General features: G+C 33.6%; 1 protein-coding gene across 1 annotated transcript in view; it reads left to right on the top strand.

Annotated features, from left to right (window-relative positions):
- The first annotated feature begins 127 nt into the window (after positions 1-127).
- Positions 128-18,921, top strand: part of LOC106101085 (myosin-I heavy chain-like) — a 76,279-nt gene continuing 57,485 nt past the window's right edge. Inside the window, exon 1 of the mRNA XM_013280190.1 lies at positions 128-374. The gene's annotated coding sequence lies outside the window, so the exon portion shown is untranslated. The remainder of the gene's footprint in view (positions 375-18,921) is intronic.

The raw sequence follows: 18,921 nt of genomic DNA on the forward strand, positions 1-18,921 counted from the left end.
CTTACTCCCACCAAAAATAAGTCTTTCGACATTATGTACCGATAGATGGCGCATTTTTTTATGAATCTCCAAGTCTCAAAGATGTTCGTTTCATTCGTAGTTCAATCCAATGAATCATTCCATTCATTCATTTAGTCTCCGGGAAGTTTTTGTGAAAAGAGGTGCGTTGTGTTGTTTCGTACGAAAACTGAATTGTTTTGGTTAAAAAAATTGTGGTGCTTCTATTAAAGTTTGTGTTTCGTTAAAAGTACTTTCTTTATTTATTTTCAATTGATAATTTCCGGTGATACAAAGTTAAAATTGATCTTTTATTTATTTGTTTTAAACACATGTGATCGATACAATTAAGTTACGAGTTTTCGGGATACACGACGGTATGTATGAAATAAGTGTTTTTAAAATACAAATTGTGAATTTTGTAAACATTGAATTATTTGGTAACGGGGCTTGTTTTCCCCAATGTGGTGCGCACCCGCCCTGTAGCGAAATACTGCGAGGGTTGGATGTTGGATGGCACGGGCACATTTATATTGAGCTATATTTTAGGGTGTGCTTGTGTGAACACTATTTATTGCGTATTATATTATTTGGCTGTAATATAGACATTTCAATATTATAGCTAAAATGTGTAAATTAATTACCTTATAATAAACAGTGATTCGTTGGTAATAAACTCACAAATCATGAAATAATTATCCTATACGTATGTATCCTGTAAGCTTCAATACCGGGAAGACGTAATCGATACCTAATAATAACCCACATTGAACTTGCTGGAACCGTTTTGCGGAGTAAATTGATAGTCCTCCTGGAATTCTCTTTCATACCAAAGCAAAGCTTCCTAATTTTTATTATTAAACTGTTATAAAACACAATCAGGAACTCAAATGCTATTCGGTTTCACATTTTTAAATAGGATTCAAAACTTTCGGACATTCCATTTTCAAATTTTAATGACTATGGAGGTGATGTTCATTTGTTTTAATAACGGTAAATCAGTTGACAGTTAACCCCTTTATTACCGCTATTACGTCATAAACATAACATTGGGTTCTTCACTACACCTAGTCAATTTCTAAGAATGCATAAAAACAGCTGGTTTCTTCTTCAACTTCTGGTAAAAATGCTATAGCTGAGTTTCATTCTTGAGAGTCGTTCCTTAATCACGCTATAAAAATGTGATTTTCACTTTAAAAATGTGTACTCTATTGCGTCGAGACATTGTATGCGTACAATGACAAAGCTAACTGCAATGTTATTCACTTTTATATAATTTGCACGAAATAGAATTTGTTGGTAATTTATCGTAAGTAATCCCTTACCTAGTCTAAATTGTAAATTAGAAAAAAAAAACAAATAAAACTAGGTTGACAGTATCTTGATAGTTCAAGGCAAAAAATAAAAGTGTACGTATGTAGGTCATACACTTTTATATCCTGTATTTGTTATCTAGCTATTCAATAAAAATGATTACACGAACATTAAATATACAAATATGATTGTTTTTTTTTTTAATAAGGAAAAAGGGCAAATTAGCAACACCTAGATATCACCAATAAAAAGCTCACTGGGGTGGGCTGCCAGATACATTCTTGAGGAATCATAGAAACTTATCAAATCTAGAAAATAATTTAGACTAAGGCACTCCCTTAATGTGGATATGGCTAGAGTATAAATCTAACTACTTTTCGTAACTTTAAACAAATCTTGGTGCTGCGGTCTGCGGTCAAGAAAGTATTTCACTATAAATAATTTTTCCAACTATTTTTCTACAAACAAATTTTAATATCGGGAACGATAAGTAGACTTACAATTTTTAAATAACCAACCCCCGATTTCAAATAAGAACCCTTCAGTCCTTAGTTTGTAAGAGGCGAGTAAATTGAGCGTAAGTAACCAGCCCTCAGTGACGAAGATCGAAGAGGCCCTAGACCTGCGTGCCAAGTGAGCCAACGGAAATAATATTATTAAGTAAAGGACTTGAAAAATGTTATTCTGACACAGCTGACTATGTTTACTTAGGTTAGTAATGTATTTTAACCTAAATCTAAGCGTTCCAGCTGCGTAACATAGATAAACTTATCGGTATTTGCATGAACTTCTGTCATGCATGCGTGCATGTATAGACCGACTAGGATATCTGTCCCGATGGGCGTAAGGCAAACTAAATTATAATAGCTCACTATTGCTTGTCGATGTCAGAAAAGTGTCAAAAAATCCTTTTCGTAATACTGTTATGTCCTTTTTTATTTTATCAGGTTATACATATTTTCTGACCGAACTAACCAATAGCAACCTATTTGACTATTTAGGTTTTATAAAAAAAGTAACTAGCCTATGTGTTCTTCCAGAGTATCCTTTACATTTTTGTTAAATTTCATCGAGATCCGTTTATCAGTAGCTACAAACTATAACAAACATCCATCTAAGCTTTCGCATTCATATTGTACTCACTGCCCATTCCTAACTTATTTTGTGGAAATATTAACATATGAACATAATCAACCTTGACAAATTAAAATTCCCCTGATTCATTTATCAACCTGTTTTACAATATTACATCGGTTCAACTAATCTCGTTATAGTGTCAACAAAAAGACTATAGAGAAATGACTTGTGACTCACGCGTTACGAACGCGGAACGTTTAAACTTATTTGAATACAGTGATACATTTTTCTTAATCTTTTTTTTATTCCATAACCGGCCAGTACTTTGTAAAAGAAAAAAAATCATGAATCGTTTATTCGTTAATTACTCTTTGCCAAAACACTTACAGCAAACATTTAACTTTATTTTAATTAGGCATGAATTAATCTTATCGACTTATTACTATAGCTTTGAGTAACCATTTTCTCTTACTTTATTTATATAAATTATCAGAGTTGTTTACAAAAATATACCCAGATTTATTGATGACTTTCAAGGTATTGTTCGTAATAATGTCGTATAACAGGTTTTATTCAACGGCATTATATTGTAATGAGTCACGACTGCGACGTTTGACCTCTAAGAATCTTATCCGTAATCGTGTCCGTAGATCTTATCAGTTGACTTAAACCGTATTGACATTACCCACCCAGAAAAAGTAATTCTGTCTTGGATATACCTTCGTAGTAGACAAATCTTTACTACTTCACTGTTACAAAAAAATGTTTGCAATTATGTGCTTTATTCCAACTTAAAACCGCGCCAAATTGATGTACGAGGAACCTAACCTTCTGGGTTAAAAGCGTGAGTTATATTCTTAAAAAATACGCGATATTTTTCTGTTCATAAATTTATACAGTCGCTTTACATAATTTATTAGAATGATTTTGGGTATTCTATTATCTTAGAAAAATTAAAAAAGTATTGTTTTCTCTTCCCCACTTAGGTAAAATAGCAGAGACAAATTTAAAAGATTGTAACTGCTATATACTCTTGTACAGTTTAAGTATTCGCACTTACCCTTTTTTAACGGTCCGTAACTACAACACGCAAAACAATAGCATGCTTTGTACTCCGAGCCCGGGGAACGAGGGAGTTTTAAAATTTACCTAGATTCTGTCCCCAACGGTAACATTTACACACCTTTAAGGTAACATTCAAAAAGCTTCATACAAACGCTTCCCTTCTTATTGTTTTAAGATTTCAATATTGAATCGATGTGATTTTGTTATTTAGTAAAAAAAACAAAGTCTAGTGCATTCAAGGATCTTTTGATTACTATAGCGTAATATTCAAGACCATAACTATTTTATTTATATGAAAATATACTTAGGCGAATCGGTTACTGAACGGGTTCATTTTTAAAAAGCTAAACACTTTTATGGTTTTTACTTTATGACTATGCATATGGATGCTTTCTCAAGGTAGAGTCAGAACAATTCCGCTCTTCAATCATTAATACATAAAGCTTGTAATTAATTAATCATTTTTTTGTTACAACAAATCATGACATCAAAAGAAATACACACGCACATTCATATCTTCCTTACAAAACTAATAATAAGCCGGATAGTGCGTCTCTTCCGTTCATTGTGTTCTTAGTGAACAAAGAAAATACATTGTAAATGTGGCTTAGATTGAGCGAAAGCGGACTTTTTGCAGATGACGTCACGCGTCACGTCTGATGATGCGTTGAGCTCGAGGAATCCACGCTCAATTTCCGAGAATGATTATTATGGTTATACGTCACGATTACATGGAATTTTATTAGTGTTTGTATAATTAGTGCTAAACCTTATACTATTATTAGCTGTTGCTTGTGATATCGCCTACGTAAAATTATAACATAGTCATATAGCCTATGTTAGTGATAACATAGCATTTTAATGGTGCAAGAAATTTTAAAATCGGTCCAGTAGTTTTTGAGTTATTTCAACACATGCAAAAATACAAGTATTTTCTCTTTATAAATAGTACAGATTGTAATGAATGTTAGTTAAACTTATTTCGGTTTTATTGGACCTGAAAGTGGGAGTTAACGTAAGAAAACGCCAACACCACTTCTACACAATTTTCTAACAGACTGTAGTTCGAGCAGGTCCAGTTGGAAAGGTGGCAAATGGCGCCATCTACTAAATTAATCTGTTAACATCTCACTGCTTCAAGATTTCCAAGCATCGTATAAACAAACATTAACACGAGATTGTTCGTTTATGGACTGCAGCTTTTTTATTTCTTTGTATCATGTCGACGATCTTTCTTTTATTCTTGTTTTTGTAATCTATACTTCTATACTATTATAATAAAGCGTAAACACATACTTCTTTGTTGCCTAAGGTGTCAGCAATTACAGATTATTTTTGAATAATTCTTTTTTTAATAAAAAGCCCTAATACACTTGCTTCGCGCTTTAGGCTACATACTTTAACATCATTAAACTTAGGGGTATATATTTTGGATAAAAACTCTAATGTGGGAAAGAGACCATAAGTTGCTGCCAACAATAATAAAGGAAGGTTGTCATTATGTCATGTCATTTTGACATTTGTAATTGAGAATTTGACAAATGTAAACAATAAAATAAAATTTTCATAATTTCATGCGGATGAAGTCGCACGGGAACAGCTAGTACAGAGTAAAAGGGGAATAGAATAAATTGAAACTTTACTAATCGATCAGGAAAAAGCAATTACTTTTATTAAAAAGTTAATAAAACATTACGATCATAAAAATAACTCTAAGGATTGCATCACCAGCTCACTATACGTCCCCACCGAGGGGCTCGGAGCCTACCCTAATAATGGGTGACTAGGCCATAGTCAACCACGCTGGCCAAGTGCGGGTTGGTTGACTTCACACATATTTTTGAATTTCTTCGCCGATATGTGCAGGTTGCATCACGATGTTTTCCTTCACCGTAAGAACGTCGGGTAAATTATGTACATATGAAAATTCGAAAAATCGAAAATCACATTGGTACACGGCGGGATTCGAACCCAAGACCTGTAGATTACAAGTCAAGTGTTCAAACCACTGAGCCACCGACGCTCTTAAGTTCTCTTAACTCTAAGGATTATGTTATTTAAATTACTCTCACTAAGCAATGATTGAATGTTTATCTATCTTGTAATAATTGTCATTAGGACGTAATAGAAATTACTCTTTATCTTGGAATATCGATATTCTGTTGCAATGTGTACTTAATTGCGTAATTATTATCAATACAAAAACTAATCTATTTGAAATTGTAATATTTCATTACATGTAAACCGACAAACAGAAATAAAGGTAATCGGTCTTTAATATGAAACTTTTTATTTTTTATTTAATTTTAAAGTTTTAGTTTTTACTGCCAGAAACTTTACAAAAGTCATCCATTCTTCCTCTATGCTCTAGGCTCTGTGGAGCGAAGTTCGCTCTAAGCCGTTGATTCAAGCGGCAGACCGCAGTGAAGCCAATGTCCCTTGAAAATAAATTACGGCCTTTGCACTGCAGTTTCCTCTCCAATGAACGTTGCATTTTCTCTTTTTGTTTCAATTCGCTTTTTTTACTGATGAAAATGTGTATTTGTAGACACAAACTAACATATCTTTTAATGCTGGATTTGTTTTCTATATTAAAATATTTTAAATTAGGAACATGATTAAATAGCGGATGCATGTATTAACAGTTGTGTGTTACCTGCATTACCTTGATAATGTAACATTTAGTGACAGTTCGTATACATTCTTTATAACAGTAGAATTGATAGGAATATGTTACTTATAACAATGGTCTCTCAACATAATGGTTACTAAAATCCCTTAGCAAAGATTTTCTTACTAAAACTGCTCTAACGCTTACAGTACCAAAACAATTGAATGACACTAAATAAAGTTAACTAGCTGTTACTCGCGACTTCATCCGCTTGAAATTAAAATATAGCCTGTTACTCACAGATAAATTACCTTTCTAATGGTGAAATAATTTTTAAATGGCCCAGTAGATTTTACGTGAATCGAAGAAATATAAAAATACAAATCTTTCTTCTTTATAATATTAGTATTGATAGCTTTCGCCCGCGACTCCGTCCGCGTGAAACAATATATATAGCTTTGTAATAGTCAAAGTTTTTTTTAAATCGGCCCAATAGTTTTTAAGTTATTTCATTATAATCAAACAAACAAAGTTTTCCTCTTTATAATATTAGTATAGGTTAATTTGGTATTATCCACCTATCGATCTATCAATATGCACAAAAGCCCATTTTTCTGTCAGAACCAAATAAAGTTGCAGCTGCTTGAGCTCTTTAACATAACAGGTGCATACGTTTCCCTTTATTTTTTGTTTAACTTCCCTCTCTCTCTCGCATAGAGATATCGTACTTAAGTGGTTTTGATTTTACCATTCGTAATCGTGACAATTTTTTCTAAAACGCCTTCTTAAGTTCAACGCACTCTCTAAATGGTCCATTTATACAACTGGATTTCTATTATTTTCTGTGTTTTGGTACGTTATTACCATATCCAACGAATGAATTAAATATCGTTTGTTTATTCTATCAGTATTCCGAATTTTTGTTTTTATTTATTGAATAACTTGAAATGGATATCGATTAAATTACTTGATAGTATGCTTTGCATATTTAGAGATGTACGCCCACATCTTTGACTAAACAATTGTTTTGCGATTGTCCATTGTTTTGCAGCCAATTCAACTGTTTAGTTAACAGTGGTTGGGCCCGCTTTAACATCTTCGCACGAATCGACCGGCCCGCGCGGTGTATTACCACGACCACACAAAAAACAGGCGTGAAGTGGAAGCAATTCCGCGTTTCGTTTGATGAGTGTGGTGCCGGAGGCCTAATTTTAGTCCCTTTCCATCCTTTTCTTAAGAGGAAAGGATGGGAAGGAAAAGTGAATTTGACGGTGGAGGAGACGCATAGGAAGGGGAAATGTCCTCTTTATGTGCGTCTCCTCCTCCGTCAAAGGTAGGCAACGCATCTACAATTGCGGATGTTTATGGGCAGCGGTCGCTTTCCATTTCGGTGGATACAGGTGGCTGCTTGCTCGTTTGCCACCTTATATAAAAAAAATAAAAAAAATCGAGTAGTGTGCGCACATCTATATAAGCTCATAGGAATCGAAACGACTAAACAGTTGTGCGATAGTTTAGTTATAGGTGTGCGCTCTCTTAAAATGTTAGATAAATTCAGTGATCATACAAAATTGTAAAATAATGTTCATATACCAGGTGCTGTGTTATAAGAAATGCAATCAACTTTGTATCAAGAAAGTATCAGCACGGGCGAGGGCCAGGTGCAAAAGATATTTATATTTTTTGCACTCGGACATCGATTCGCGATTCGCAAGAGTTTACTTAAGTCGCTACCTGCGTACACCTTGTGTCTGCGGTGAAGTTTTTTTATTTATTTTGACAAACAAAATCACCTGGTTATAAGCAAGGTAACCTTAAGTACCTTTCGTTAATTTGTTTTGCATACTTTTAGTGCACGATAAACTGAGAAAACGCACGATAAACTGGGAAAGACTTGAGTTGCATCAAATTAATTCATACTGATATTATAAATGCGAAAGTTTGAAAGGATGGATTAGTACGTCGTATGTTAAAAAGGGCTTAACGAATCTCTATTAAATTTGGCACAAACGTAGAATATAGTCTCGAGAAACACAGTTTTCTTACTAGGTTTTACTACTTGAGTTTAAAACATTGTTTTGTCATGTAAAATAAATATAAAGTTTTCACAGTGAAAAAACTGTCATCTGTTCTGTTAAATTTCAATTCTAACAAAATCATTTCCAAACAAACGTAACGAATCGACACTACTTGCTTTTATTACGCACGTTTGATGTATTAGACCCGTCATTATCAAGTACAAAGAGAATTTTTTTTGGTTACTCAAATACGGATCAAACATCTGCTCCCTGAGGTCTGACAAATTTGAACCTTATTGCTGAAGGAACGACCATTATTTAAATATTAAAACGTAGGCTGCATTAGCCCAATGGTTTGTCCTTGAGTTTCCACTTCCGAAACACCTGCACAGAAATATATCGTTGTCTCGTTTTTACAAAGTCAACGTTAGGGATCACATCTTATTTGTACTTACTTTGTGTTTTGTTTTCAGAACAATGCTTAGTTAAATTCCTCAGATTTTAACACTTTATCCTTCCCCGAGTATCAATACATAAATAAAAATTGGAGTGTCTATTGGTAATTGCAAAAGAAAAATTTCAGATTTCGGGGAGATGATAAATTTGCGTTGCTGATAACGGATATCTCATTTAACAATTTTTTGTCTGTCTGTCTATCTGTCTGTTCGCAAGCCACGTTTGTTTCGGGTAATCTCCGAAACGGCTGAGCTGTCTTCAACCGGACTTTAAATGGTAACTGACATAGACGGGCATATTATAGGCTACTTTTTTATCATCATATTGCGTGGACGAAGTCACGGGCAACAGCTAGTTGTAAACAAATTCCTACCAATATATCCACCTAATATTAACAAGCGAAATAATTAATAATCATGAGTCGAGCATTGTGGTTAAAATGTCACAACGGCAACAATTTAGTTCAAATTACACCTGTTTTGTAACAGTGTGAATGTTAACTAATCGCTACATTGAATCAATGTCTAAATTTACATTGAACTAGTTGTTTCACATGCTTATACATCCGTTGCTAAATATGCTACATAATATTAAACATACTATCATGTAACACTAATATTATAAATGCGAATGTTTAGATTGATCTTTGTTAGAGTTTGTAGCCTAAACTGCTGAACGGATCTTGATGAAATTTGGCATAGCTGTAGAGGATAGTCTGGAATAACACATAGGCTACTTACTAATTTTTTTTTAAATTTCAAGCGGACGGAGACGCGAGCGAAAGCTAGTATTAAATACTGTTGAATACAGTTTTAGTGCTTAATGCTATTTGTAACTTAATATTACTTTTTTACAATACTTGCATATATATATATATATGCAGCTGAGTACGTTAAACCAATCCAAATGATCTATAGATTAATCATCAATAGTACAATTATCATAAACTAGCTGTTGCTCGCGACTTCGCCCGCGCGTAATAAAAATTAGTTAATGTCACTCACTGATAACGTAGCTTTTTAAAAAAGATTTTTTAAAATCGGTTTATTAGTTTTTGAGTTATTTCAATATATTTAAAAATACAAATCTTTCCTCTTTATAATATTAGTATAGGTTAGTACATAATAAAACTATGAACAAATTGATAGAAACGCTATTAAATCGCCTATTTCCTGCCCAACGTTAGAGAATATGTTCGTGATTGTGTTTAGGGGTTTAAAGTGATAATAAATCGTAACATTAAACATGAAGAATAACATTCAACTAAGAGTATGTACAAGTATTCGTCTCGAATTTTTTTTATTAAAAAAAACTGTACGCGAGTATCCTTCAGGGAACAATGGCGCTGCATGAAGCTTTACAACTATTGTAATGTTTCAGCCTGGAATTACAGACGTAACGAGTTTCTATACTTAAACACAATACTAGACAATGATATCCGTAGACAGTGTTACAGTATTTTCATTCCAGGTTCCAATCCAAACCGTAAACCATAGACAATTGCATTATATGCTATCACTCGAAAATTACAAAATATTTCAGGTCAAACACCTTTTCTCACAAAACTACATGACATTAGCTACCCTTTATTTTACAATATTACTTTACTTTATACTACTTACTTACCAAAATAACTAAACATCAAATATAATCGCCGCCATGTACGGAATTTAATATACTTCTGCTTACTTAATTTTGACATTGGCTTTGAATAATCATCAGCATGTAATTTATTAGTTTAGTTTAAAAACTTTATGCCGAGGTATAGGACGGAAGAAAGAAAAATTCTCGAATTTTTGTACAAACCTGAATGAAGAAAGTAAACAATAAAGCAAAACAACGCCCAAAAACTACACAGCCAAGTTAAAGCGGACAAACACTACGAAATGTCGAGCACAGTTCTGTCAAGGACTACAAACAGTAATTCACTATTAAAGATATAAACATAAATGTCTGAAATTCGAATATATTTACTTTTTGATGATTAAATATTGATTTACTTTGTTTACGCGGTTGAGTTGGGTGGACCATCTAATAAGTTAGTTCGCACCATATTTGGATCGACCAATTACATCAGATAGGATCATGTATAAGGACTGGTCTATTCGTAAAAGGAAATATTTCGTTTTATATTATCACCCCCTTTCAATCTAAACTCTACAACTCATACAATGAAATTATCCAAATAATTACAATTTACGCTTCTCCAGCGTAGTCATCGTAAAACACCTGCATATCAGCAATACCTCAGTAACTGTCATTGGGTTGGATGACTTTATATTACGCGCCCGTTGTTTGTTTCCTCAGTCTATTTAAAAAAAATCCTCGGCTAAAAATATCTCCAATTTAAAAATCAGTATTTTAACGTCCTTTGACCGTAAACCGGACGTCGGTCACCGCGTTATCTGCGCCGGTGACGGGAACCCTGCTCTTATCACTCGGCACTACAAGGATAATTTGAATTTTAACCGCTGATTTTGTTTTGCAACTTATTGTTATTTGGTACGGATACATTTTTATCATATAAACATTTCAATTTACAACCCATACTGTTACTGAAATATCTTACTTGCTGATTGCTGAAATAATATACGTGTGAAGAACACGGGAGCTTGGTCTTATCTTACGTATGAAAACATTACTAAAAAGCAGCAATATGGTAAAAATTAAACATTAAAGTCTTAATATTATCGGCATGATTGAAAAGTCTGTTCTATGCGAAGCATAAGAGCGGTCGCACAACTGTCGTGCGATTGTCGATTGTTTCGCAGCCCATTCAACTATTTAGATACAGAACTAAAAATTGTGTCGTGTGCGCACCTTCATATAAGCTCATGAGAACTAAAGCGCGACTAAACAGTTGTGCGATAGTTTCTAAAAGGTTGCACGCTCTAAGGTGGAAGTTATCACATTTACTATCCTATTTAACTATCATAAAGGTGGTATTAATGTCATTTATAATATGCGTTCCTTGCCACATAAAAATTCTTCACGCCACATTACGATTAGAACGTGACTCGTTATGTTTACATTGAACATTTGTTCATCTGACATAACTGTACTGTTACTCCGTTTTTGGTTGCATTATAATAACTAGCTAATGCAAGGTGACATTACCTGAATATACTCGCTTTAAATGACCAATTTCATATGTACTTTCATCTAATGGTATTAAACGTGAATTTAGTAAGGATTATCGTCTCATTCTCATGATGTGGTAGGTATATACATAATGAAAACATTTTTTAAAATTAAAACATGAAAGTTCAATGTTCAATGCAGTTCCTGTCTAATGGTAACTGTAGCTCTTAAAGCTTTAATTGTAAACAAAACGTATTTTCCTCGAATAGGTCACTAACCCGTGCGATATTTTTGTGTTCCATAAAACGATTAAACTAAACACCGTCGTCTGGCGAATCACTAACAAATCCATCCGACGAAAACAGCTACATCTCTTAGGGATCTCCTAAGATGTAACTTTTTACGTCTAATGGATTGCACTCGTGTTTTAACTCAGTTTCTCGTAATCGTATCCCCGTTGTCAGCAGGTGTCGGGCTTCATACTAAGTGTTTTTTAAACATTAACAACGTGTGAGGATTTTGTCGGCAACTGTACTTTTACGTGCGATATCATGTACACTTGCATACAGTTTTGTTTATCTTTTAAAGATTTTATTTTTACGAAAGGAGACTGAAGGCGAATGTACACAACAATGTACTGTAGACATATCTTCGTAAATTTCGTGATGATAACCAAAATAACTAAATATTATTATGTCATTTGAAACGTTAAACCTATGTTGATTAACGGATAATTTTTAAAAATAAAATTTGCAACGCTTGATTCACAAATAAATCGCAAACACGTGTCGGGGTCATTGCTCCCATCAGCTCGGAAGCGAAGCACCCCACGGCGCCAGCACTTGTCTCTTCGTTCAACACATTGTACGTGTTACGGCTAATTGCTGTTTCGTCTGCGAACATCGTTCTCTACAAATTTATCGCTTGTAATTTTATGATATTCGTAAACAAACTTTGCGTGCCGTGAGAATGACTTAATTGCTTGTTTAGTTTTAGTGCAGCTGTAATGTAACTCTGAAACAGGATTACCAACATGATATCTATTACAAAAATGATGTATGTATATTGAAAACATTTTTACATATACGTATTTCTTGTCTGATGGTATTGGGATAATAGTTGGACTGTGAACTTACAAGTAATTGTGTTATGAGATCTTAAGAAGTCACATGTGAAAATAAATGTTATTGTAAATTATTATAATAATTACATCATTATTAAACAAAGGACACATGTAATTATTTCATAATATTATATACAAGGAGAGATAGTCAGGGAACTGTAAAATTTGTCCTCGCCATATCTCGTCCTATTTTCCACATGAAAAATTATTTATGTTATCTACAAACAACGTTATGTTACTCCCAAGCGACTTTCAGCCACGATTATAAACTATGTGACCGTATTAACTGTAATTAATCATATTTAGTATTGGTGTTCAACTACATAAAACTATACATATATCACTTCTATTTTTAGCATAAGGGATTGTAACCAATATAACATTTTTTAGACGTATACTGCCTACTTAAGAATTAATTTTCTTTCTTATTCATGAGTCAACAATTTCGCGCCACTTTAGTACCTCTGCATTCAGGAGTTGCCAAACTTTTCTTGGTCAGCAACCCCTTATATTATTCATATTAGCATTAGGAATTACAATGTAGATATCCAGCTGCCCTACATACCACTCCTACCATCTTCGCTCTTACCGCACGGCAACAACTCACTGTTCGCTAAATGTAAATATATTCGCGGACCATGTTTTAGCCTCTGCGGACCACAGGTGAGAATCATTGTTAAGAGCAGGGGTGACGAACATTTATACATCAAAGTGCCATTTTTTTTAAGAAATGTTTAATGCGGTTTTAGGCGTGCTATCAAATAATTTGGACTGCAGTTATTATTACGTCAATACAATGCTGCATCTACTTCATAATATTGTTTTTTTATGGTTAAATATTAAATGTTAAATATTATGTCTTGTTACATTTATGGCACGCGTGCCCAGTGGTTCACCACCCCCGCTACTAGTCGTATTAATTGCCGATATGGCAATGCATTTTAATTGTCGAAATCCCAGCCTTTGTTGGCTAGATGTGCTGTAACAGGGAAATGGGTCGCTCGGGGTGAATGCACGCCAGGGCTTTTGGAAAGCCGCTACGAAGGAAAAATGAGGAGAGACGAGTAATTTTCCTACAGTGTACTTTGGTACTTCATCCATTCTCTGATTGCTATTTATAATTTTAAAAACTATAGACGTGCTTGGATTTTTAAATATTTAAAAGTAATCACACTTCATACTATCATACTAATATCATAAATGCGAAAGTTTAGATGGATGGATGTATGTTAGAGTTCGTAGCCTAAACAGCTGAACAATTTCTATGAAATTTGGTTTAGATGCAGAGGAGAGTTTGGAAGAACATAGGCTATTCAGTTTTTTTTTTAATTCCACGCGTACGCAGTCGCGGGAAAAGCTAGTATCCTAATAAGAAATGAACACGAGATTGAATAAATCAACGAATGTCGGTGAAATTGTACATTTCTAGTCTGTTTTGTGAAAGAAAATATTGAATTATTAAAATCCTAGCCCTGAAAAGATATAATACAAACATCATAGTTGTCTACAGCGACGCCCTAGGGACATCTCTTCGGTTTAGTCTCCCCTAGGGAACATTTCATTTTATTGTATAGCGTTTCGTTATCATAATTTTAAATGGTAATATAGCCACTTGGCAACCTTAGTTTCTTGATATTTTTACACGCGAAAACCCCTTTATAAAATGTGTAAAAACTCCGCGAAATCAACAGCATAAAATGTAAAAGACCCGTTCAGAAAAAATATTTTAATTACTGAGTATAATTAGAGCCATTAATATTAATTACAAAGGTCCCTGCTCTATGCAGATGAAGTGCAAAATCCTTCAGTAAATGAGGTCAGTAGTTCTTCAAAGTAAGAGCCTCCCTACAAAAAATAATGCACCCGAGCTTCCAATTGGTAAAGGTTGTGCCACAGTGTAAATATGAAATATTCATTTTAATACGCATATTTTGACATAATAAAGTTGGGATACTTATCCTGGATAAATTTTTATTATTACGCAGTTTTAATACCAAAGTACTACTATTTTTTAATGATAATTTGCCCGTTATCCTTCAAAAATCGGGAGCTCAGGCTATAGTATGAATTTACATAAATACAAAAATATACTTGAAAGCATTACCCTCGTTACGTATAAATAAATTCATCAAGTATTACCAAATTACCATTACAAAGTAATACTCGTCTCGGTAATAATCGCTTACACTGTAACCACTACAACCTGCAGGCGCCACTGAATTAAAGCAGATGCATTTCAGCATCCCACGCCGCACCTCGCTACACAGACTACAAACAAAAGCTATGTAAAGGTGTGAATAAATCATGGTGGAATTTTTCTCCGTATTTCATATTAAGATAATTTATTTTATGCTTTAATGATAATTTAAATTACGTTACTCTTAATTAGAGGTTATATTTAAGTTTAAATTATTTCTAAACATGTAAAAAAACCTGTTACCTAAAATAAGCTTTCGAAAAGTACTTTATTATCAGTTAATGTTTGCAAAACAGTAATTGAAAAAAATGCATTTTAAACGTAAAAGTGTAAAAAGAAGTTTATATAATAAGCTGTTGTTGAAACATTCTAGCACTTCGGACTCTAGGACATTGTGATGGCAACAACAGTCTCGCCGCAAGTACATAACGAGCCGCGCAAAGTTTTCTCATCAACGCCACAATGCGCTGGATTAAATCGTTTTATAATACAAACTATTCATAGATTTATTCAATTAGATGTATATGAACTTAGACGTACTACATCTCGTTTATAAACGCTGATAAACAAAGGTGTGGAGAATTCCATATTTGGAGACCTCATCTTTGCGGTATCAATATATGGAATTCACATTCACGTTGATATTTTTTTAGAAAAAGTGAAGTGATATCTATACTAACATAATAAATAACGAAAGATTTGTATTTTGTATGTATTTTATTAACACAAACACTATTGGGCCTATAAATAGTTCTTTCACCGTTAGAAAGAGACAAACCAAACATATTAATAATTTTTTTTTTAATTCCGCGCGAACGAAGTTACGAGCATCAGCCAGTTATGAAATAAATATATCCAATGTTTTACAGTATCGCTATACAAAGGCCAAAGAATCCATTTACCGTGTAGGACATGAGCGTGTCATCCACATAAACGTGCAGTCAACGTGATGAGTGGCATGAAATGGTAATGACAGGATTCCGTTACCTTTGCTGAAATACTTGGTATTTTAACACTAATTGCTTCTCTGAAACGAAATATTTCACTCAAAATGAGTTAAACCACATTAGTGTACTAACGTGCCTTAACTGTATTTGTACAAAAATATTTTTATCGTAACAAGTTCCAAAGAAAAAAAAATTAAAATGACTTTTAGCATTATTATTAACTAGCTTTCGCTCGCGAGTCCGTTCCTGTGAGATTAATAAGAAACAAAACTGAGTAGCGTATGTGTTTTTTCAGACTACCTTTTACATCTATGCCAAATTTCATCGAAATCCGTTCAGCCGTGTAGGCTACAAACATCCATCCATCTAAACTTTCACATTTATAATATTAGTAAGATAAGAAGTAAGATTCAACCTGAAAATGTAACAAAATCTATTTGTCTAATTCGCTACCCCGTCGTCGAACTTCGGAGTTATCTATAAGCTACAGTAACCAACCAACGGTATAGAAAAACAAATCTGTATAAAGACGGAAGTATGACAGCCCTATTACCGGGTGAACGAACGCGACGCCAAAGCGCTGCAAGTTTACATTTACACAGCTCTGGTACTATTCTGTCACTGAAGTACTGTGTTAATGGACCATTCATTCCAAACAGAAAAGACTTGTTAACGTCATTAAAGAAAAACAAAACTGGAAAGTGATTTGGATAAACGTAAGACTACACATCTAGTTTACAATTAATTGACTATACAGGATGTAATTTTGTTTAATGTCCTCTTCAGGAAAAGTAGCCAAAATACTGGAAATGGACTTTCTCTCCCTGTACTTAAAGAACACATTACTATTTAAAAAGCTTTTTTTTAATGGTGATTTGTTTAATATTAAATTCAAATGTAACGACTAGCACCTAATCAGAAAAAAATCCTAAACGTTATGGCATAAATAAATCTATACTAATATAATAAAACGTAAATACATACTTTTTTGTTACCTAAGATGTCAGCAATCACAGCATATTTTCGAATAACACTTTTTTAATAAAAAGCTCTACACTTCACGCTTTAGGCTATATATTTTTACGCCGTTAAACTTAGAGGTAAATATTTTGGATAAAAATCGTAATGTGGGAAAGAGACCATAAGTTGTTGCCAACATCAAGGAAGCAAGGTTGCCATGGTTTGACATCATGTCATGTCATTTTGACATTTGCAATTGATAATTTGACAAATGTGAACAATAAAATAATTTTTTTTATAATCTTATGCGGAATACATAAAACGAATATCGTAAATTAAGTCATAGGAAGTAATAAAGGAAAGTTTCTATCGAGTAAATATTCTGTCTCTAACATTTTCACTATTTTCATCAAAATAAACCACCCTGTATAAACTAATCGACGAATAAGTTATACGTAGTAATAAGTTAATTATAAATCAATAATGAGGCGTGTAAATTGAGCACAAAATGATTAAATGAATATTCTCCACACGTACCAATTCACCTACTCACGAATGATTTGCATACGAAAACCGTTCATCGGCATCTAATTAAATGTTTGTTTTGTAACGAAGCAACGCAAATAAGCGATTTGATAGACACATATTAGACTATGAAGAAAGGGATTAGGCAGACGCCGTACATAATAAATAAATTCCGCTGCTTTTCACTAATGTTGAGCTACAATAATGACTGTTTTAAAAGTGACTCAAAAATATATACACATATAATTAGTGTAAAATCAAGCATCTTTAATACGCAACGTTTGTTTTTTAAGAGATAACAGATCCTGTCTCTTAAAAGTCAAAGTAGACACCAGTTGTTAGATGATTAATTATTTATTTAACGCCTCACTGATTTAGAACGTTAATTAAAACTTACCGTGGATTAATTAAATTTGAAACGTTCGATGAATAGAAAATGGTTATTAGTTCTCAATATTGTATTAACCTAATTATATTTCTATTTTTATTTTAGTGAGCAATAATAATTAAATAGATAATATCATAATTTAATTATTATTGCTCACTACTTGTGGTGAGAATTTGGTTAAAATGAAATCATTAAATTATTTATTATATCATAATATTTATAAATGTATGCAAATGAGGAAGGAAAATAGAAATAACCTATACAATGTAATACAGCATAAATATAGCTAGGGTCAATTAACACTACACGATTATCTATCTATACTATTATAATAAAGCGTAAACACACACTTTGTTGCGTAACATGTCAGGAATTACAGCATATTTTTGAATAATTCTTTTAAAAAAAAACAGCCCCATACTTACGCTTTGGGCTATATATTTTCACGGCATTAAACTTAGGGGTAAATATTTTGAATAAAAACCCTAATGTGGGGAAGAGACCATAAGTTGCTGCCAACATCAAGAAAGCAAGGTTTGTCATGTCATATCATTTTGACATTTGCTATTGATAATTTGACAAATGTAAACAATAAAATAAAATTTTCATAATTTCATGCGGATGAAGCCGCGCGCCAACAGCTAGTATGAAATACATCGGTACAACCTTAGGGATCCCATTCTAGATACACATAAGTGGTTCAGGCTGAGCGTACTTGGCACTAGGCAACCTCGTGACCTGGCGAACTACTTGAAAGACAAACAAGCGCCATTAGACTAAGCTGTAAAACGCATTTTATATTACATAAAAAGTTAGATTAAATAGAATTTTTTACATAACATTTGTCACTGATCTGTTTTGCCAGGACCTCTGTTAGTTCCCCTTGTGCCTCGTCACAACATGGATCGTCCACCAAAGCGATCTAAGAGTTCGGTGACCTCCCAATCCGGTAATAACAACGAAGTAACAGCTCTTGCCGAGGCTCCCGAGGATGCCCCCGAGCCTAGTTACTCAAAAAAGAGGTTTAGGCTAAGCGCCATCTGCGCTCGGCAACCTCAAGCCCTCCAAGGTAAAAACCGTTGCGATGACAATAACAAGGAAGTTAAAATTCGACACCCCACGTCTGGTCATGAGTGGCATCAACATAGAGATGTCCAAAGAA

The sequence above is a fragment of the Papilio polytes genome, unplaced genomic scaffold (assembly GCF_000836215.1).
Source record: "Papilio polytes unplaced genomic scaffold, Ppol_1.0 DF824024.1, whole genome shotgun sequence".
Taxonomy (NCBI): domain Eukaryota; kingdom Metazoa; phylum Arthropoda; class Insecta; order Lepidoptera; family Papilionidae; genus Papilio; species Papilio polytes.